This window comes from Rhinolophus hipposideros (genome assembly GCF_964194185.1).
Source record: "Rhinolophus hipposideros genome assembly, chromosome: X".
In the NCBI taxonomy this organism is placed as follows: Eukaryota; Metazoa; Chordata; class Mammalia; order Chiroptera; family Rhinolophidae; genus Rhinolophus; species Rhinolophus hipposideros.
Genome location: NC_138046.1, coordinates 101,716,951 through 101,728,593, shown reverse-complemented (window position 1 = coordinate 101,728,593; position 11,643 = coordinate 101,716,951).

Genomic DNA, 11,643 nt, shown 5'->3' with positions numbered 1-11,643 from the left:
CCTTCTTTAATTTTTCTCTTCAATGTCATATAATTTTTCGAGTACAGGTCTTTTACTTCCTTGGTAACATTTATTTCTAGGTATTTTGTTTTTTGATGCAATTGTAAATGGGATTGCTTTTTAAATGTCTTTTTCAGATAGTTCGTTATCGATGTATAAAAATACAACCAATTTATGAATAATAATTTTGTATCCTGTTATTTTACTAAATTCATTTATCAGTCTAATATTTTTTGGGTGGCATCTTTGTGGTTCGCCATATATAGTATCATGTCATCTAACGACAGTTTTGCTTGTTCCTTTCCCATTTGGATGCCTTTTATTTCTTTTTCTTGTCTGACTGCTGTGGCTCGGACTTCCAGTATTATGTTGAATAAAAGCAGTTTGGAGTCCTCTTTCATTTTGTCTTGAATCTGGTTAAAGGTTGGTGAATTTTATCTTTTTAAAAAACCAGCTCTTGGTTTCATTTATCTCTTGTATTTTTTTTTTTTTTTGTATTTTTTTCCCCCTCTCCATTTCATTTACTTCCTCTGATCTTTATTAATGCCTTCCTTGTACTCACTTTGGGCTTTGTTTGTTGTTCTTTTTCCAGTTCCCTTATGTGTAGAGTATTGACTTGAGATTTTCTTGTTTCTTGAGGTAGGCCTGCATTGCTATGAACTTCCCTCTTAGGACTGCTTTCATAGATTCCATAGATTTGGGTTGTTGTGTTTTCATTTTCATTTATCTCAAGGCATCTTTTGATTGCTTCCTTGATCTCATTGTTGACCCATTTATTTAATATTTATGTTTTCATCTTTTGCTTTTGTTATTCCTACTTTCTGGCTCTTGTCTTCAGACATCATTAATAGGTATTCAAGGAAAATAAAAACTATTGTCCAAGGGTTGAAAATATCAAAGAAACGGTAAATAGTCAGTTTTTAGAAATTTCCCAAACTGACTTTTGAGAGACAAAAAGGTCAATCTGAGTAAAGTAAAGCTCAGAGTTTATCCTTCAGCAACAGAACAGGAAAGAAAATGGAGAAAGAATGACAACCCCACACGACTGCACCCACAGGCATAGCAGTGGAGAATCACCAGGGCAGAGGATAGTAGGTGCCTATTGCACACAAATTTTCTCTAGCTTCATCAGAATTGTCCCAGCTGGGCACTTCTGCTTCTGCAGTACCTTGGGGCAGTTATGATAAACTCCCTCACAACTGAGGGTAAGACTCTAATACAGTGGTGAGATTTACAAGGGAAAGCTTCAGTTTAGGTACCTGAGAAGAAAGTGAACAACAGCAAAAGCCACCCCTTTATGCCTGTCTTCAACTAGAAAAAAATGTGAACACATTCTAAGAGTATCTAATGATATGGTCAATAACTGCTCTTCAGAAAAAGAGAGAAAATACAAGCAAAATACATGGGACTAATACAAAAATAAAAGCAATTCCAGTGGAAGCAGAGGAATAAACTATTAGCTTGAAGAGAAAGGGTCAATATGAGATCACTGCATTTTTCTACTATACAAATTATATAGAGCTGTAAAACGTACATGAACAGAATCTTGACTGTATTTATCATTATATTTAAAAAATGGATTAGTCACATTTTCAATAGCTATTTTTGCCACCCAAACTAAGATTTATTTATTACTCTGATATTCCAAAGTATCTTAAAAGGTGTCATTTGAGGCAATATTTTAATGTTAATCCTAATTATTTTTTTAAAGATCTAAAAGAACATAGGAATTACTGTCAGTGACTGTTTACTGAATACAAAGTAAATGTATGGCATTGGATTGAATGTATTACTCATATTGGTAAGTTATAGTTCCAATATTTTCATAGTGTACAAATTATTTTATATATAGTTTTCTTTTTTAATACTAAAGTAACTAAGGAATTCATGGAAAAATTAAACTGCTCATTTTATTATTTTTATTAGTATTACTTATTCTTTCAATCTTTCACACACAAACACTGTTGAAGGTCTAAAGGGTTAATGATCACTATTTTTATCTAAAACTGAAAGAAAATAAAGCGAATATTTACCAAATATCCAATATTTATAAAGCAATATGCTTAATACTGTGAACAATTACCTAACTCTTGATCTCTCCATGTATCTTACAATCCCTGCGCTGAAGATTTCATTCCATTTGATGAAGTGTTAGGTATGATAACATGATAAAATAATTTAACGATGTAACTCAGAAAAGAAATATTAACCAGACAAGTGGCAAAGAATGTCTATGTTCTAAATTTAGAGAAGGAAGAGTTCATTTGAATTGGGAAAGTTGGGAAGATGTCGAGTAGTTTGTTATTAATTGGAGGGGGGACATCAATTAATAGGAGAATCCATGTATAGGGAGGAAATGATCAGTTATTTTGTGGCTTAAAGTAATTCAGGGGAAACTTAACAATTCAGTCACACCTTAGAGAATAAAAGAGATAAAAGAAAACTAAAGCAGATAGAATGTGAATAGTTTACATTATGTGGACCATAAAGTTGATGTAAGTCATCAAATTATTGTGAGTACTCCAAGGTAAAGTTCTTCTCAAGAGTGAAGGTTGAAATTATACATGTTGTAGGAGAAATGACTGCAATTCTTACTTTATAGTGGAATCCTACTTATGATGAAGACATTAAAATAAGAAATAATACAAGAAAATGATGATTTAGAGGTAGAGCATGCATGATCTATTTATCTCCACATTGGTATAGGGACAAGTTGGGACCATAATAGGTCAAATGATGTCTGTGAGACAAAATGAAAGAAAGAAATAGTGAGTGTATAAAGTGAGAAAAATAAAATTGAGACAATTGGAGGTGATCTTTTTATGATACCAATTGAGGGTTTCTTTATCACAGCTACTTTTTACCAACTTAATTAGCTGCAAAATATGGTAACAAAGACAAGTCAGAATTAGTTTAATTGGGAATATGGGATAGTAATTCCGATTGGTTTGAATTCTAAAGGAGTTAGAGTAAGGATGAGTGTAAAAACTGAAATTCCTAAAAAAGGTGGACATTGGATTTTAGAACTGTAAAAATATGCAAAAAGAAAGATAAGAGACAAGTTTTGGCTACTTGCAGTAGGCCCTTGGAAAACTGACAAACCCAGAAATAATTTAAAGCCAACAGCTTTTAATTACCAAGAGGTTGAAAACTGCCATGTTCACCAGTGTATTTCCAACACAAAGCATGGTATCTGACACTCTCTGAACCTTCATTGAATGAGTGATTGATTTCCCCTATACTAAACTACTATATCAGTGCCTCCCATCTTTAAGCATTACCCAGAGATGTTAATAAGTGGTAAAGGTAACTGCAATGACTATCTCAGTCCAGGCCTAACCCACAGCAGAGCTGTGAACAACAATGAAACATCAAACGTGACCCTGTTGTGACATGGTTTGAACTTATCTAAAGTCCAAATATGATACTTCTAACCTTGGATACAATCTCAGAATGATGCAATTTATAAGTAGCAGATTTTTTTAAAAGAAGTATTTATCATGCAAGAAAAAGGATAACATTGCTTCAAGAATAATAATCAGTCAGCGGGACCTTCTTAATGAGAGTATTTATATCCTGTTGTTTTCAGTTTAAATGTCAATGTTCATACATATAAACATTTGGAAAAACAGGTTTCAGTAGATCATACTATGTAAAGGTCACACAAGACCTTGCAAATATCGTTGCATTTCTAACTAATCCAATTCATTTTTTGACTTCAAATATCAAATTATATCCCTTTCTGCCACGCTGAATTTTGAACTTTTGATAGTGGATCCTCAAAATTTTACATCCTTTTATTTTTAAGAGCCCATATGAAGCCATATGCAATTAACATATGTTATATTTTGGTATATGCTCTGTCAACATCAGCTCTCTGATCAACAAGGCACCCTAACTGTTGAATCATCAAAACACTACAGCAATATTTTATAACTTCAGTTATGCATAATGTAAAGTAATATGCATGCCTGCCCTCTGTAAATATGAGAGGCAATTTGTTTGCCTCCACATTTTATTTTGCTTTCAGGATTACACTGCTCACTAACTTCAACAAAATATAATAAGAAATATAATAAGAAATATAGTCTCACAATACCACAGCTTCCGTCCATCAATAGCAAAAATTCTCAATCTTAACACCAGTACCATAATGTGAATCTCATTATGGTAATTCAGTGATCATGTATGGATCCACACTTTCAAGTACGCATAAAAGAATATAACACAGAAGTTAGATAGATAAGCAACCAGATTACCGAAGTTGTTGTCGATAATGTTAAAGGATATGTTAGAAATCATCTAATGTAACCTCACTACCAATGAAAACAATGGAAGCTCAGAACGTACATGATGAACTCAAGATCACACAGGGAGTTGGTTAATCCTAGAGAATTCCCTGTTCATATTTCTTAACTAAACATTCTTGCCATAATGCTATGTGTGTTATACTGATATTAACTACCAACAAATCAGCACTAACTATAATTTAAGAGCTTTAAAAGAACTAAGTTGAAAATATTTTGAAAGCTCATCTTGCTGGCATAGTGACAGATGGGGTGGGATCCAAGGTGGCTTGAAGGGTAACCGAGTTTGAACTAGATTACAGGCATGTGAGACATATGCCAGAGATTTATGAGCAAAAGAAGTGTCAAGAATAGATTTTTGGCAAGATTAGTTTGTTATTAATTTACAGGAAAATGTGGAGAAAATCTCGCTATCAGGGAGGTGGAAATTAGAGAATTGCACATATGAATTCATTAGCTAAGCTAAGGTTCTGTGATTTGAAGTTTCCAACGGAAATGACTCCTCAGTAATTATATACTCTGAAATCCACCTTTAAAATAATGTTTAGTACTAGTCATGAACATCTGGGACTTACTAAGTACAGAGTATTCCAACCACCACTGATATAACGAGCTGTAACTGAGGCCTCCATAACTGAGGCTCCAGGCTATCAAGTGCGATTATATCAGTACATCTGTGACCCCCAGGACAATTTTAGGGCTTTGGAATTTTGTTAAAATGTTGATTACAAGGATCCAAAGACTGTTGCCAGCACTGGGTTTGAGTAGTGGGCTGCATGCTGCCCCCTGCCTTGGGCAACAAATCCATTAGATAAACCCAAGTACCTAATTTTTACCTAGCCTTGAGTCAACACAGGTTTGTGCTGTCCTACACAATGAAATTGGAGCAGTGGTTTTTTTCTGTTTGTTTTGGTTTGGTTTTCTAAGCAAAAGGCAGTCTCCCATCCTATCTTGAATGTAAAATTCATGCTGTATGGAGTTACATAGTTTCACTGGATTAGTATATGGTACAGCCTAGTAAATGTTGTTATATGCATTCAAAAAAGAAGGATTTCAAAAACAAGATTTTCTCCTATGAAATACCTAACGTTGGCAATACATACTGGTGAAGAGTCAAACTTTAGACTTGGATAGCCTGGGTTTGAATCTCAACTCTACCACTGACTAGCTGAGTCACCTGAGTACTGAAGCCCTTTGAACCTTGGCTTTTTGCATCTGAAAAAATGGATGAAGTGTGACATTGTTGCAAGGAGTATCATTTTCCTTTCTGTTTGAAGAACTGGCTTTAGGCAATCATTAAGAGTAATTCGGGTTAGTAACAAATCCTTTTAGTTTTCCTTCACTGGAGAATAACATTATTTGCCCTGCATTCCTGAAATAGTTTTGCCACACCTTTTGAGCTTCTGAAAAATGTTATTACACTTCCTTCTGACCTTCCTGTTTCAGAAGAGAAATCACTGTCATTCAAAGTGATGTTTCTCTATATGTAATGTGTCATTTCTCTCTGGTTGTCTTTAGTTTGCATAATTATTATGATGTGTATTGGCATAGATTTATTTGGGCATATTTTGTTTTGAGTTCACTCAAAACTTTATTACTGTGCACGTTTATGTCTTCTACAAAAGTTGGGAACTTTTCAACCATTGTTTTTGGTAATATTTTTTCACTCCCACTCACTTTACTCTCCTTCTGGAACTCTCATGAAGCAAGTGATTGATCTTTTGTTATTGTACCAAAGGTTTCAAGGCTCTGTTCTTTTAAAATTATTATTCTGTATTCTCTCTTTTCTTCGGACTGGGTCAATTCTATTGCTATGTCTTCAAGTCCGCTGATTTTATCCTGTCATCTTTACTGCACTATTGAATCCATACGACAAGTTTTCTTTTTTATTGTGGCTACTGAATTTTTCAATTTTATACATTCCATTTTGTTCTTTCTGTAACCTCTACTTCTTTGCTGAGATTTTTTTCGTTTAATTTGAAAGATGTTGAATTTGAATGTTAAAGTATTTTGATGACTGCTGCTTTAAAATCCTTGTCAGATAATTTCAACATCTGATTCATCTTGGAGATGACATTAGTAGATGTCTTTTCTCTTTCTAGTTGTGATGGGGGAACTGACCTAAAATGGTGGCCCCAGCGGAGAGAGAAGTCCCCAGCCTAAGCCCCAGCCCACTTCCGCATAACCCCCTCCAAGCCACACCCCGAGCCAATCACCTGACGACACCTACCCCTTCCCCGACTCAGGAAGTCCCCAACCCATAAAAACCTGCTCAAAACCTTGTTAGGGGCTCAGTCTTTGGGAAAGATCCCGCTGAGCCCGCCGGAGTAATAAAGCTGACTCTCCTAACTCTCTGAGTGCCGCTTGAGTTCTTTCCGGTCCTGGTATCTGTAACAGTTGTGGTTATCTTGGTTCTAAGTATGATGAGTGACATATTGGACATTTTGCCTATTATGTATGGAGCGTCTAGATCCTATTCTTTTATTTTAGTTAGCAGTTACCTTATATAGTTTTAGAACACAGGTCCCAGTCCTGTGTTCTAAGGACAGTTCCAAGGACAGTTCTATCATCACCTGTGGTTCCAAGGACAGTTCTATAATCAAAGCCTTTATGGTGTTGTTTTGCTGTGCTTGGCTAACTGGTGATGTTGACATTTGCAGTGCTCTCTACTGGTACTGCTTGTGGAGGCAGAAAGAGTTCTCCAGGATGGGGTACCTGGTGTCTCTAGCTGCAGGAGGGGTTTCTCAGACGCATAAGGTCAAAGGGGCTTCTTGGACTGGGGTTCTTGTTGTAGCAGAATCCCTATACTGGTATTCTCTAGCTGGTGCAATGTCTCTTGAAAGGGGACCCTCCTGGCACCACGTCAAAGAGGCTTCCAAGGCCAGACACCTCTTGTGGTGGACAGACCTACCAGTGCCCTGCAGTGGCCCAGGTGTCTCTGGGTGCAGGAAGGAAGTTCCTAGTACATAAGGACAAAGATGCTTTCCGGGTCATGTTGCTTGTTGTGGCTGTGTCCCTCTTGTCATTTCTGTCTATCCACCCTGGTGTCTCACTGTGGAAAAAGGGAGTTTCGGGCCTGCAGGCTTTCATGGCCAAGATACTTGCTGTGGCAAAATCTTCTGCCTATGGGGGCAGAGTGTACTTCCAGGCTGGTAGCTTGTTGAGGGGGGAAGGGCATCTCCTTTCCAGTGTTCTGTAGCTGCCCTAATATCTCTGTGCAGGAGATAGCAACCTCAGCCCACAGGAACAAAGAGTTTTCCTGGAACAGGCCACTTATTGTGATGGAATCCCTGGTGCTACACAGCCATCTGAATATTTTTTGGAGTGGAGGAGGGAGTCTCTGGCCTATAGGAACAAAGAGGCTTCCAGACCAGGCCACTTTCATGGCAAGGTTCCTCTAATTGATACTGCCAGCTTTCTCTGTATCTTTCAACACAGGAGGGTAGTCTTATGTCCTGGGGAAGGAGAGGCTCTTCCCTTGGCTGCTTATCGCTAGTAGGACTCCTGTTCAACATACCTTGCCAGTTGTACTTGGCTCATCTGGTATTGTCAGAGAAACTCCTATTCAATTCAGGAGAGGAATGAGCCCACCTCAGGTGCCTTCTGTTATTAGTCTGGGGTATGGGATGTACCGGGTCTGGGTTACCTTCTTCTGTTGGATGAGGGTACGTGGGACAACTTGCTGTTGTTTATTTTCCTCTACTTGTAGGGTCTCCAAACTTTTGCCTTCTGTTGACCACCTTTCACAGTTCTCTTTTGATCACCTCTTACATTATCTCTAGGGTTCACTGTGGTCCTAAGCTAGGAAAAGCAAGGGAAAATGAGTCTATGCCACCTTGTCTAAATGGGGTCTGGATCTTGTTGGAATATGATTTAATGGGTGGTTCCCATAACAGTGTTTTTTTTTTTTTCAAATGAATACAACTTAAACAAAAGATATTATAGGATCCAATCTGCATTCAATTGTATCATGCTGTGAGCAGGGTAGCTGCTGACTGCTCAAATTACAAGTAAATAAACAGCAGCCCTTGAAGTTAACAAAGAAAGCATCAACTACACCATGTGATGAGTGAGAATGACTATATTTGGCTATGTTTTTAAACTACATATTTAGCATTTATGTTAGTAACTGAACTAAAAATATGCCTGCAAATATTTCAGTTCAACGAAATATGTGAAACTTTAACATGTATATTCATTTTCCTGTTTTATTTTATGAAAATATGTCAAAACTATCTAAAAAATCCCCATCAGCCATAAAGATATTGAATGCATGCGCGCATGAGTGCGCACACACACACACACACACACTAATTAATTACACACATACCTAGTTTGAACAGGTTAGGAATACAATATGCAGCTAACACACTGCCTAATTAATAGTTTGTACGAGTGTTTTAATCTAGTTCAAGGCTGGATAATAATGAGAAACCCAAACCTTGAGTCAAACACATTTAGTTTGAATAGGAAAATACATTACAACAATCCGTTTTTTCAATAATTAGAATTTTTTTACTAAAGGAAACAACAATACATAGCAAATAATTCATTATTTTAGAAGGTTATACTTTCCAAATTCCTCCCAATTAAATGTTGGACAAAAATAATTTAAAATGTTTTAAGACAACTGAATATCAAGTAATTTTTGCTGAACCACTTCTTTTTTTTATGTTAGATATGTTATTCTAAGCTTTTTTATTCTGGTTTATACAAACTTTCATAATCTTGCTGCCACATTTTTATTTACTATTAATGCCTTCTTCAATTCAGGCACAATTTTTTTAGCCATTTTCCCCAATCCCCGAAGTCAGAGGCCCTTTTATGTGTCTGTAACTTTGGTTTTCTGTCTCATGTCATTGTATATGAAACTCAAAAGTCTTTCTTAATCATCTTTGTTTTTCTTCTAATGTCCGAGTGCTCCAACACAGACCACAGTACATAGAAATTCCCAACAGAGTCTTGTTAAATGTAGTGGTATTAGACAAGTAAAAGGGTAAGTAAAAAGAAAATTATGAGACACGAGCTTTTTTTGTTTTTGTTTTTTGAGAATCATAGTTTAAATTCAGTGAGGGGTATTAACGACGCTGCATAAATGACTTCCTATTTCACTGAAGTGTTTAATAAGGCCTTTAAAACAGTACTTCATCGCATCCTGCTCTTCAGAGCAGCATTTAGGACTCTTTCTTTATGCCTAATAAGTGACAAATAACAACAGGATTTTTGGTTTGCATAAGGACTTAAAAAGGAGAGTTGGCTAAGCTATTCGTACATTTTCCTTTATAATTGGGATGATATAATTTTATCTTATTATGTTTGCAATTTACAGTCGTATGTTATCAATTGCCTTATTTACTGACAAGTATGAAGTTTATTCTTTATAAAGGAAACCACATACAGAACCTTACATGATGAAACAGAATGAACCAGTCATTTTTCTTTTCATATCCTTATTAAAATTGCTATTTTCAAAGATTTTAAATTACTGGTGACTTTTTGTGTGTTATAATGTTGGGCAGGAGCAAAAGATACATTTCATGTTTTAATACTTGACATTGATGCATTCCTAATCGAAAACTACACCATAAGAGGAACAAAAATATATGTGCAGCCTTTGAAACACGTTTTTGATTGTAATGATTTGGAAAATTGAGGAATCAAATAATAAAACTCAGAATTCTGTCAAAATAATGAGGAACATGGAGCACACCAAGCAAGACAGATATTTGGCCCTTCCCAGAATGTATTTTTTCTCCCTTTTCTGATAACTGCCACCCTCTTCCTCCAATAAACAATAAACAGAGTACCAGGTGCTATGTTTTTAATGTGTGACACTGACTCCAAGCCTAGGCTAACTGGACCATGACTGACAACTGACTCACATTGGTGCACACATATATATGCTCTTCCTGATGTATTTTACCCGAGACTCATTAAAATGAGGGCCTATGCACACAGTCATACTTAGCAGCACAAAACTAAGGGAAAGATCCATGTCGCCACCATTCCTAGAGGCTGATTGTTCAATTTTCCTTGGATTCCACTATCAGATAAACCATAATACATACATAATACACACGTGCACATGTGTGGACATACGTGCACGCGCGCGCGCGCACACACACACACACACACACACCTTGAATTTTGAACTGTATTTGAGTTAGTTTCTTGCAATGTTAATACATTATTAATATTTACAACATGGCTTGAATAATTAGGTATATTTCAGAAAAAGGATGATAGTACTTGATACACTGAAGTAAATAAGGAACAAGCATATTTTCAACAATGTTTTATCATGCTGTAGATGTTGTTTTTTCAAGAAGTGAGGGAGCATGGTAGTATTGTGTTTTGCACATAAGTCAGAAGAGGAATGTATAAGAAGCAATTCTGTGTAATCTTCCTCCAAATTATACTTTTATATAAGAGCTTTTATAAAAAATTGTCTTCTTTATGACTATACTTTCTACATAGAACTTTAAAATAATGTAGAAGTTATACCTCATTTTGTTTATTTATCTATTTGAAATTCAATTAATTGATAGGAAACAAATTTGATTCATTTTGTTCATTGTTTCTTTTGAGGAAGGTAAAATTAGAAAAGTCCAAAGAATTATACAGGTATATATGTACACATCTTTAAGAAATCATAGTTACTAATAACTGGTCCTACCTAATTCAATGTTCATAATCTAACCATAAAATAAAACAGTATGGATATGTTTGAACATGTTGTGCTCCCTTATCTCTAGGCCTATCCTCCTGTTCTCCTCTTCGTAGGTGGCCAACATATCTGAATTTTATGTTCGCCCATTCAGTCCAACTGTTTATTTTATGTACATATTTCCATATCCACAAACAATGCATGGTATTGTGTGAGTGTGTATGTGTATATAATCTTTACAAATTTACTTAAATGCTAGTTGTCCTTCACAGAGCTAACCAGCTGTCCATGACAACCTATGTTGCCTGACTCATACTGTGGTAGTACTACTGAGAGAGAGGCTAGTCAGCCTATAACTATATTTCACAGCCCTTCTCACACCCAGGTGTGGTTATTTCATTAGTTTCTCCCAGTGGAATATGAGTGGTAGTAATCTGTGTCAATTCTGAATTTGGGATTTTAAAAAGCTAATGTGTCTTTTCCACTCTCTTCTCCATCCAATGGCTGAAGGCAGGGGATTCTGAGATCAAAGAAATGGTTGAGCCACAAGATGGAAGAAGTCTGGATCTTTGCATCACTGTGTGTAGGAAAGCCACATGCTGTCATGGAGTGCCATGGACTGTGACTTGAGCAAACAATAAACGACCATTGTGTTAAGGCTCTGAAATT